This window comes from Hyalella azteca, unplaced genomic scaffold, assembly GCF_000764305.2.
Source record: "Hyalella azteca isolate HAZT.00-mixed unplaced genomic scaffold, Hazt_2.0.2 contig15773, whole genome shotgun sequence".
Lineage (NCBI taxonomy): Eukaryota > Metazoa > Arthropoda > Malacostraca > Amphipoda > Hyalellidae > Hyalella > Hyalella azteca.
In genome coordinates this window covers 1-8,868 of record NW_025945612.1, presented here as the reverse complement: position 1 = coordinate 8,868, position 8,868 = coordinate 1, and the positions used below count along the sequence as shown (strand labels likewise).

The 8,868-nt window shown below is 35.8% G+C and overlaps 1 long non-coding RNA gene across 1 annotated transcript; it reads left to right on the top strand.

Moving 5' to 3' along the window:
* The first annotated feature begins 5,051 nt into the window (after window positions 1–5,051).
* Window positions 5,052–8,868, top strand: LOC108683034. Its single transcript, XR_001931591.2, has 3 exons — window positions 5,052–5,222; window positions 7,228–7,277; window positions 8,823–8,868. It is a non-coding gene; the product is annotated as an uncharacterized LOC108683034 (long non-coding RNA).

The following is an 8,868-nucleotide window of genomic DNA, read 5'->3' as shown; positions in this document are numbered from 1 at the left end:
CAGGTCCAGCGGGCCTGTCAGTCTCAACAGGTCCAGCGGGCCTGTGAGTCTCAACAGGTCCAGCGGGCCTGTGAGTCTCAACAGGTCCAGCGGGCCTGTGAGTCTCAACAGGTCCAGCGGGCCTGTGAGTCTCAACAGGTCCTGTCTCTTATACACATCTAGATGTGTATAAGAGACANTAGCAATTTGTGATACATTATTAGAAGACTGATATAGATTCGTCAAACGAATCACACTCAATGCAAGATTGCGACTAAACTTTAATTGTCTCATACCGCGACTCCACGAGATTAAATTTAAATTTTCTAACTTATCGGAAATCAAACTAATCAAAAAATGATTGCCGTGACATGTTCGAAATATTACAATTATGAAAATATTGAAACACATATATATTTCCTTGGCTCGTATGCTGGACGAGCTCCACTGGACACGAATTGAATCCATTTCATGAAATATTAAATGCCTCTTGAGCAAAATACAACACTTACGAGATGCACATAACCTTTTCGGACAACAAGAACAGAAGCTGAAGCGCTTGTGTCGTCACAATTGCTGAAGAATTTATTCACATATTTGAAAATTGCAAGACCTTGGATGCGGATCCAAGCAGTTGATAATTTCCTTTTATTTTAGCAATTTCTCTAACTCAATGTAACAATAATTTGAAATAATCTCAGCGAATGCATCGAGTAAAATTAAAAGTCTGTTAAACCTGCAAACAATGGCTTGGGATTCCACTGGTGTATCGGTGAGTTCGGCAACAGTAATTTAAAAATCATTGTTAAACATATGAAAGCAATCGTCGAAGGATAAACACATAATTTTTATAGGCAAACACAGCATAATTCAGCCATATAGGCTGCTCTTTTTATTTAACATAACGCAACCAACTGAGTTAATACATGAACCACCCGGTTGAGCGGTAAAAATTTTTTAACCAAGTGGCTATAGCCACTCAGTACTTAAACTTTTCTTCCCTGATTTAATGCCTAAAAAAGAAGGGGGATCGACGTTGCTTCTCCTTTTTTCTAAAAAAGGCAATAAGTTGCTGATTTATGCTACCAGTGACCCGAGGGAGTCAGTGTGTGTGAAGCAGAACGGGTTTAGCTCGAGTCCTGTCGTGACCGGAGGGCGGCGCTGCATATATTGGGACTCCAGCTCATCTCCTAGCCTCGGGCGGGTGGTAGGTGGCAAAGCAGAGAGTTTTTTAGACTCTCCTTCAAGTTCAATTTTAAGTCCTATAAATAGACCAGCAAAGTATCATGGATACCAGCATCATCATACATAAGATATTGGTTTGAATCTTGAGCAAATGAGAAAATTAAATATGAACTGATTCTAAAAAATCACTGGTTTACCACTATGCACGGGGCGTGCACCCGCGGGTGGTGGGTGAGTACAACCAAACCAGGGCCGAGTGAGCAATTTGCTCCATTTGGTCATGTTGGGCATAGAAAATATTCTCCCTTACTCACTAGAATGAAAATATTTTACTCCCGTATCGAAACAATTGCAGAAAAAAATAGGTTTAACTTTTTCCAATTAAATACCGAAATTGTAATTAGTTTGTCGGCAGTTTCGGCTAAGTTATAAAAATACATCTGTTTTTTTACATGTTCCATTGTAAAGTATAGCAGAAAATTAAACGAAAATTCCGTTTTCCTGTAGGTAATGAAGAACTAGTTGGTGTAAAGATATGAATTTTCTTGTAGCTTTGTTCACTTACCGATTGATTAAATTTCATATGAAAATCCGTATAGATTATAGGTTTCGTATCGAAACAATTGCTGGAAAAAAATGTTTAACTTTTTTCCCAATTATATATCAAAATTGTAATTAGTTTGTACGGTAATTTTGGGTAAGTTATAAATATGCATGTTTTTCATGTTCTATTGAAAATAATAGCATAAAATATAATGGAAATTAGAGATTTTCCTGTGCGTATTGATGAAGTTGTTGAAGGATATGAATTTACATGTAGCTCTGTTCACTTACCGGATGATCAAATTTCATATGAAAATCCGGATATTATAGGTTGACTCATCACCAGCCATAAAAAATATAACTCAATAATCACTGCAGTGAGTGACAGAGAGCGCATTTTCTCAAAATCGACGGAAACGTGAAGTCACGGACAGACGGATGGACAGACGGACACAGACGGACGGACATGACGAGCACAATAGGGCATTTTTTCCATAAATGAGAAAATGTGCTAACAATGCAGACCTCATAATAATTGATTGATGTCATATGGTACTTAATATTAACAGGGATTTAATTCATAGCTGCACATGTGGGTAGTTATTTTACCCATTCTGACGATTGACTTGACATGAAATTTTGAGTATCGTTTCAACAATTTTTCAGTTTCGTCAAACACAAATTCATAACCCATGACCCTCCTGTAGAATTTTATCTCAAATCAAATTATGTGGGATATGTCTGAAATGATTGTTTTTCCCATATTTTTAAAATAAGTTTAGATATGATAAAAAAGTTTTGCTTAACTTAAATTAGAGCTATTCTTGTTTTGCAGGTCTTCATGAACATATATTTGCGCATGGAGCAAAATTTCAAACGAAATTTTCAAGCAACCTCTCATGGTCGAGTGCACGATATACTTTAATTTTTTTTTTAAATCAGTGCTCAACCTGGTCTGCCATTAACTGTCTGAAATTTGTCTAACCTTTCCTTTTAACCTTTGAGAAATGAATTTTATTTGAATGTACAGTCGTTTCTCACTATACATCATCCAACAGTGTCATTATCCCGCGCAAAATCATTCTCTGCACCGTCATCTCAGCTCGATCATGACAATGTGCCATCATATTCCTACATACCATCTTCCTCTCTTTCTCCTGACAAACCATCTTACAATATCTCATCGTCAACATTATTCAAGCATTGAAGAGGATAAAAAATGTCCTAAAAGGAAGAATCAAAATCTGCTATAAATGCAGAAGCTAACACTCGACTCAGCCAGTCAGGTGAGATCTTGCACGGTGAGAGGTGGCAGTCCGTGAGTTGTGAACCGGCGCTACAGAGACTGCAAATTGTTCAGGGTGTAAAGCTTTTTAAACGATTATTATGAAACAGAAAAATATGATGGAACGTTTGAAGTCAACTAAGTGACTGAAATTATAGGCATTGATAATGTTTGTATCTACCATTTAGCCTTTATTTATAACTTAGTGTATAAGTCTCACTCAACGCACGGAGTCAGAGAATGTATTAAGCTCAAAGAAAATAACTTTTAATATAATATTTTTGACAATAAAGTACTAGTTATTATATTTTCACACTTCTTGATATTAACTTCGTGAAGGCTTTCTTAAGTTTCGTCACTTCTTTAAAGCCAAACCACAAAAAATCATAACTTAGAGACTTAATGATTCGCAGCCGAACATTAATAACCTTTCCAACGTGACTGAAATTAAACAAAATCACCTGAGTCACAATAATTTTAAGGAAGCTAGAGAAAAATTTTTGACCCTTTGTCTATGGATAAATTAACAGAAGTCAATGCAATTCACACTTGAATGACTGGTAATGGGAGTTGTCGTAATTAAAAATAATAGATTATCTCTGAAGATGCTTCGATATGGGGTTCTCGACAAAAGCCATATGCTTGGCTGCATCACCTCAGGAGATGCGGAGGCTTGGCCATCGTGCACAAGCACCGCGGTGATGTCAATGCTCCTGACGAGCCCTATAGGCCATCTTGCTGGACCGGTTTAGCGGATATTTGATCCTTCAAGACTCTCAGCAGAGATTCCTGAGCGAGGGACTCTTTGAAGAAGGCAAGATTTGCCGTACTTGGGGGCTCTTGGAGTGCGTTACTCCGCTGCTCAAAGTTCAGTCTCGCACCGCCACTCGTAGCACTCGACGTGCAGGCTGAGAAGATAAACTAATATTACGTAACTTGGCCCAAAGCTTGCACCGCAGAATGTACATTACTATGGTTGAAGTTATTACACTATCTGAAAGAAATTACATTGCAGTGCCGGAATCGCATGTTTTGAATTCACACCAAACTCACCGCACCAAACAATGGATTCTATTCCGCCCAGCCGAACTATTATTCACAATCATAATTTATTCACACCCACCAGCAATTTAAGTTTGTTGCTTATTATTTCAAGATTGTAAATCGCCGTTCGTGTTTTTCAGTTGTCTCAATTCTGTTGCTGCCATAACAAAAAATTTGCCTCATTGAAATATTTCCCACATTTATCTCCTATCTATATTTTTCCTAATTGTGAGCAGGGCACCACACGACTGATCCTAGATCTTGAATCACAAGTAACGACCTGCGCTGAGACTTGCGCTGGTAGCAGTCAGGGCCAAGGACGGCCGAGCTCCACCATGTCTTACGGAATTCACGGTCAACGGGCCGGTGAGACTTACGCTGGTAGCAGTCAGGGCCAAGGACGGCCGAGCTCCACCATGTCTTACGAACTCATGTCCAACGGGCCGGTGAGACTTACGCTGGTTGCAGTCATGGTCAAGGGCGGATGAACTCCAGCAGGTCCTACGGATTTAATGTCGCTTCTGATGTCGCCTCTGCACAGCTCGGGTGACTAATTCAATATCGGAGGCAGCGTTTCAAAATTTAACAGCCGCAACGCGCACGCAATCTGGCCGAAAACGATTGTTTTATTGATGAAATTGGTTAAATTAAAATCCTAAATATATATTTTTCATACAATTAGCTGCCTAAAATCAATGCGTTATCCCATAAGGATAAATCAAATCCAGTTTGGGAACTGCTCTTCACTGCATTACGTGTATTCTTTCAATTGTGGAAAAATTTTAGGGTATAGTAGCTGACTTAAAAATAGCTAAAAAAATGTTCTCTTTATAAAAAGACTACTACTATCGGAAAATTGCTGGAAGTTGATGATTAGTAGTCCTGCATTATCAGTTTTACTGATTGAAGGATGAACTGCAGACACGCAGTGCCTTTTAATGTGTCTATTATAAATAAAAAAGGCCTAAAACCCATTAAATTCGTTGCTCTGTCGGGCAGCATTTAATTTTTTACAGAACACTTTGCGTATGGAGAGTAATTGATTTGGATATATGCATTTTTTAGTAAACAATTTTTACCTCAACCTCTGTGCTGTAGTCAAAAGTTTATAATTATATGATAAATAGAGGAAGTGGATCTTCAAAAGCATCATCATGCAGCCAAGATTGTTCATCGTCGCCATCATGTGAGTTAAGGATATTTATTTCCTCCTTATACTAGAATTGAAATATTAAAATGAAATGTAATGAAATTATTAAAATGAAAAGTGATTCATGTGATCTAGATATCATAATATAACTTTTCAATATTAAAATAATTATGCCTTAATAACCAATTTAAATTGGCTAATTTAATTAATTTTTTATCAATTAAAGCAAGTAATTAATTAACTTCGAATAATTAATTCATTAAAATAGTAGCTGGTCATTAACACCGAAAACCTCTTTTAAAACAAATTTATACTTTGAATTCTAAATCTTGCGTTTCAGGGAAACTATTAGAATCCCCATAATACTCTATATTAGTTATAAGATGTAGTAAGTTAAGTTAAGATGTAGATAAAAAATTCTCAGACATCATTCACTCGCGCTAAATTGTTACAAACAAATCTGATCGATTATAAACGATTATAATCAGGGTTAGCATCATTTGCATGCGGTGCATTGGCAATCCTTTATCTTTTTTACTCCTACGCTAAAAAGTAATTTAGAACATTTTATGTAGAGTTCCATATCGAATTCTACGAAGGAATGGTTCAGGTAGCGCGCCGTTCTTAATATGTGTTATTCTGTTGTTCTTACGCATAAATTATATTTCTCGGGACCAGTTTTGAGCTCCGGCCTCGTCGCCATCCCGGTCAGGTTAAAAGTCGGTGAACCTTTTGTCAATGCAGTTCTGTTACGAAGTATGGGGAGAGTAGAAATACCATAGAAGTTAAGTAAATTCTATCATAGAAGTAACTATCAGAATACCTTGACTTCTAATACCATAGAAGTCAAGTAAATTCTATCATAGAGATAAATATCGTAATACCTTGACTTCCAATACCATAGAAGTCAAGTAAATTCTATCATATAAGTAAATATCATAAAACCTTTACTTCTAATACCATAGAAATCAAGTAAATTATACCATAGAAGTAAAGTAAATTCTATTATTGAAGTAAATACCACAATACCTTGACTTCTAATACCATAGAAGTCAAGTAAATTCTACCAAACATTTTTTGAGATCTTTTAAAATTAGTTTTGATTTTTCAGGAAGTATTTGAGTTCTATTTCATTTTATACATATTTCATAGTCAGTCTGCTAAAAAAATATGATTTTGTCATCTAAGACTTTGTTAGATAGTATGTATTCGCCGTACGATTTACGCATGAATAAACAAATTCAGATTTTTTCTCATATTAATGGCTCACTAGAAGGTATAATAGAGTCAAGTTATTGATGATAATTTCTTAAGTAATCTAGCATTGTTGCAATGTTTAATCTTAAAGATGACCTCAATGAGCTCATTTCAGTCTGGAGGAGATCGCTGCTAAGCTATAAAATGCTTAGACTTTCGCCGCACGACTTTAAACTGCCTCTCATGATGAAATCCCAGTTTTGCGTTAATATTTCATTAATAATTTGTTAATGATGTAGAATAAGTTCTTTTCAATGACCCTAATTAAATTTAACGGCTCATGTATCATTTTTATCTTTTTATTATAAATTATTCTGTGATGCTTATTCTCAAAAATAAAATGCAAAACAAAATAAGAAGGCCTTATAGAATAACTGACAGGTCTTAAAGCTTATATACGACATTGACCTTCTTATTTCTGCTAATTACCTTTAACCTAATTACCTTTAAGGGCTTCATGTCTCTTTTTTATTTTTTTATTATCAATTATTCCGTGATGCTTTTTCTCAAAAATAAAAATGCAAAAAAAAATTTATGAAACGCCTCATAGAATAACCAGCAGGTCTTGAAGCTTATATACGACATTAAATTTCTTATTTCTGCTAATTACCTTTAACCTAATTACCTTCTATGGATTCATGTATCATTTTTATCATTTTATTGTCAATTATTCCTTGATGCTTATTCTCAAATAAAAATACGAAACAAATTATATGAAACTTCTCATAGAATAACCGGCAGGTGTTAAAGTTTATAAACGTCATTAATTTTCTTATTTGTGCAGGGCTGTGATGGCGGAAGAGGGTCTCTGCAAAGGAGAGAGAAAGGCCAGACGTAAGTCAACATCAAAAACCGAGCAAATTTTGCACCCCAGCGGGTAGTTAAATGCAACGAAAAATAAATTGCTGCTTCATTAAAAAGCATGTGGAGAATCGGTAAAACGATTGGTGTCAATTAAATGTAGAGTAAAATGGCGGTTGATTCCGCCGACTTTCTGCATTGGATATATGGAAGTCTCATTGATTGATGGCTTTTAAATTACGTTATGATCAGTAAATGTTGAAATTTTTTGGCAAAGTCAGGTAAAAATTAACCTAATCGAATATAATCGTATCCATTGGTGACATTATTATTTAATAAAACTCGAATTCAGACTGAAATATATGATCATTTCGTCACCCTCTCAGGCTTCGTTCAATTAATAGTATTCCAAGAAATTGTATCAGAGGAATCTCAGAATTTACGTGTTGTTCTTCTAGGAAGAAAACATCTTTATAACCGCACGCCCGATCGTCAAATCGGAGCCGATCTTTTCAGATTTTATCAGAACAAATTTGTTGCCCAATGGTAAGGATACTTCCAAGATATAAAGTGAAGCGTTGGAAATTCCTGTTCTATAGGGGAAGAAAATGAGAATGAATATTGAATATTCGAAACGTCGTATTCCAGTAAAATGTTATTTGGTATCCTGATTTTCGATCTCCCAACACCAGCGAGAAATTTTGTTCGGCTTATTGGAAAAAAACAATAAAAAATTTTTTAAAATAAAAAGCATGCTCTGGTCTTCAATCAAACGTGCATAAATGAAGAAAAATGCAGGCAGAAAGTAATGTTTCTTACTTTGATAATTTCTTTTTTACCAAATCCTTAAATCCAGCTTACAATGATCTCAGGCATACTAGTTAAATATTTTTTCGATCAAATAAAAATTACATCTACGTATTATTTGTTTTGAATTATTTTTTCGGTGCTTAATCAATATAATTCAGTTAACGTATAAAGGACACACACGGTGAGAGTGAATAAATAAATGTCAGGCGTGAACGTGAGTGCTCCCGTTTACGACTGGACTGCGTGGGTATACCGTTCCACGACTGCACTATACAGTGGCCAATTATAAAACCAACGCGCCTTGAACCAATTCTGTCTCCTCGTATTTATATTGCAGAAATTGTAATGAACATGTGTTGAATAGGACTAAAAACTTGCCCACGTAAACAATTTCTTCGAGAAATTTGGAATCAGGAGAATGTTCCAGTTGAAATACCGTGTGACTCTCGGAAAGATTCGAAATCACCGAAATAATTTTATTTAAATATATTGACTCGCAGAAGTTATCTTGATTAAATATTTCGACTCACGGAAATAAAATTCGCTAAAAGTGGTCATTTTTTCGAAATTGTATCTCTGGAATACTGTTGTCCCGGTCAGACATGGTGGACCGGCCGCTGACGGAGAACCGCCTAGATGCAATTTTACTTAAAATTAATTGACTCGCAGAAGTTATCTTAATAAAATATTTTGGCTCACGGAAATTATTACTCTAAAAATCGAAATCTCTACGAAATCATATCTCTCGAATATTTTTTTCCCGGTCAGACATGATGGACCGGCCGCTGACGGAGAACCGCCTGGACGCTGTGTC